The sequence below is a fragment of the Daphnia magna genome, linkage group LG4, assembly GCF_020631705.1.
Source record: "Daphnia magna isolate NIES linkage group LG4, ASM2063170v1.1, whole genome shotgun sequence".
NCBI classification, from domain to species: domain Eukaryota; kingdom Metazoa; phylum Arthropoda; class Branchiopoda; order Diplostraca; family Daphniidae; genus Daphnia; species Daphnia magna.
This window is the reverse complement of record NC_059185.1, coordinates 3,558,228-3,560,893: the sequence shown is the minus strand read 5'-3', so window position 1 is coordinate 3,560,893 and position 2,666 is coordinate 3,558,228. Positions and strand designations below refer to the sequence as shown.

Genomic DNA, 2,666 nt, shown 5'->3' with positions numbered 1-2,666 from the left:
TGCAAGATATGGTCCAAGGTGGAAAAAGAACCGAAATGAATCAAAGAGCGTCGTGTGTACGAGTGTGTCACAAACTATCTGAGGGCCAAGACACACCTGAGTTTGTTTTGTTTTTTTTTTTCTTCGTAAAGAAAAAAAAAAAAAAGTCCAAACAGATGGCTATAAGACTGTATAGTCTCTCTTTCTCTGTATATATCTGATCTAAGAATCTTGATATTATATATATACGCTGTTTCTTTCAAACGTCTTGTGTGTATATATATATATATATAAAGAAGTGGAATAGAAGGGACGACATAAGCGAAGCAAAGTCTAAGAACAGAAAAAAGAAAAAGAAAAGAGAGATGTGTCGACTAGAAGGTTGAGCCCGTGTTTACAACGATAGTCACGGGCAGGTCACAAATATCACCAGCTTATCTCTTTTCTCTTTGGCTGTGACATGTCGACGTCCGGCCATACTTCTCTCTCTCTCTTTTTTTCTTTTCCCTTAAACTTTTTTTTTTTAATTCTTTTTTATTCTTCTTCTTGCTTATATACATAACCCAAAAAGTTGATGCAACTAAAATAGAATTCCCCATTCTGTTTGTTCGCTTATTGCCATTTGTTTCATCACTGATGCAAATGAACTCTTCCCTCAAACAAAAGTCAAACGTATATAGCAACACTGTAATCATCTTTGTTTTGTTTTTTTTTGAAGTTCTGTATTATATAATAGACGGAGGTAGCAGCGTGTATGATATACAACTGGACAGCTATGTGCGCAACGGCAGCTACTATAACTATTATGAGGAGCGGCGAAAGGAGCGGCGGGATTAGTTGTCGATATTTAAGTGACTGGTCGAACGGTTGGGGGGACACGGCAGGAGACTTCGGCATTACGTCGGAGTTTTTTTTTTTTTTTCTTCTTCTATTTGCTAGAAAAATAAAAAGAGTGAAAAAAACAAAAAAAAACTATAAGGAGAAACCCGCTGCGTTTTTCTTTTTGGAAAAAAAGGGGGCGATCGCGCGCGACTCTTTCGGGGTGGTGTTTTGGCTGACAAGTTTACGGCGTGGCTGCCGTTGCTGCTGCCCCCGCACCTCTTGTCAGTTTCTGTCTGCTTCTCTTTCTTCACCGATGTGTAGAACAAACTCGGCCACCCAATGAATATTTCATCCTCTTCACTATTTTACTGCGCAGTGTGTGTAACACACACACACACGCAGCGCTGTGTCTGTTGGAAATATTTAGCCATCGCGCGCGTTCCTGTATATGTACACCGTAAGGAGAGATAATTTGATTTGATCAAATAAGACGAACAACAGTTAATTGGAATCCCCCTCTTTTTTTAATTTTGGTGTGTCGTTTAATTTTTTTTTTGTTTTGTGTGTGGGATTTTTCTAATGGGCCGTTAGAATTGAAAGGAGGAAGACCTCCTGTCGTGTTTTACAGACGTAAAGATGGCCAAGGGGAACGTCGACTATTCGAATGCTCGTTACAACAAGGAGGGCACGTGAACGTGATTGGCTATTCGTATATCGATGATCCTACCGGTGAATCGTTCGTTTATTTTTTTTCGATATTTTTCTTGAAAATGCTCTCTCTGTTTTACGAAATTCTTTTCAGTATAGAAAGAAGCAAAGACAAGCTGACAGTGCGGAAGAACGATCGCGCATTTTTTTCGCTATTTCCAAAAGAAAAGAGGTGTTATCAAATAAATAACTGCATACCGTTACTCACGGTGAATACAATCAACGAATGGGACATATGTACACAAAACGATAAATAAGAGAGATTCGTATATAAATATATCGTTTCATTCAAATTGCTATATAATAAGTCTTTATATACGACTTGGTATGCATCTTTTCAGAATATTACTGGCATCTCATCATCACCATCTTCTTTCCTTGGCAGAGAGAAGAGGCTTGCAGGCCTCTTTTCGAATAAATATAAATATACACCAAACGTGCTTGAGATAATGAAGCGAACGCCGTGTGCTGTGCGCGGAATCGGGAACGGCCAGAGAAAAAGAACCGCCATTGCCAGGAAGAAATCAACCAGCCATAGAGCTGGATGGAAGCATGTCCTTAAAAAGATGGAATTAAAAAAAAAAAAAAAAAGAAAAAAAACTAAAAACAGTAGGGGGTCTCTTCATTTTAATATTCTTGGTCCAACCCCCCCGCTGACTTTGAAAAAAAAAAAAAGTCTCAAAGCCAAAAGAAAAACAGGTACAAGATTTGGAAACGATGGGGGGAAGAAAGAAAGAAAAAAAAAAGGAAGAAAAACATGGAACATTATGCATCGCTTCTTTCTTATATCAAATATTATGCATTATATATACGTATACATTTGATATTATTCTGTGGTGTATTATATATGTATAAGTGCAAGAAGAGGTCGTTGATGCCACTCGAACGCACGTATAGATGTACGTTAAAAAGCAAATGAAACAGAGAAAAATAGATAACCGAATCAATGTCTTTATGAAAATGCAATTAAACAACAACAACAACAGCAACAAAGAAATTTTGTTGGAAAAACAGTTGGTTTTTTTTTTACAGGTAAAAATAATGTATGTGAGACACATAAATTGTGTCATTTTCTCGGAAATAAAATCGCAATAAAAAAAAAGGGGGGGGGTTTAAAAAATACCATAACAAACTGAGAAAGCTTCCCTTTCTGTTTG

General features: G+C 37.3%; 1 long non-coding RNA gene across 3 annotated transcripts; it reads left to right on the top strand.

The window, feature by feature from the left end:
• Window positions 1-1,065: 1,065 nt before the first annotated feature.
• LOC116933727 lies at window positions 1,066-2,464 on the top strand. 3 transcript variants are annotated; one of them, XR_006645687.1, is made up of 4 exons: window positions 1,076-1,258; window positions 1,393-1,530; window positions 1,609-1,775; window positions 1,851-2,464. It is a non-coding gene; the product is annotated as an uncharacterized LOC116933727 (long non-coding RNA). The 3 variants fall into 3 exon arrangements; XR_006645688.1 differs by having other exon boundaries at window positions 1,066-1,301; window positions 1,393-1,775; XR_006645686.1 differs by having other exon boundaries at window positions 1,075-1,258; window positions 1,393-1,775.
• Window positions 2,465-2,666: the final 202 nt, after the last annotated feature.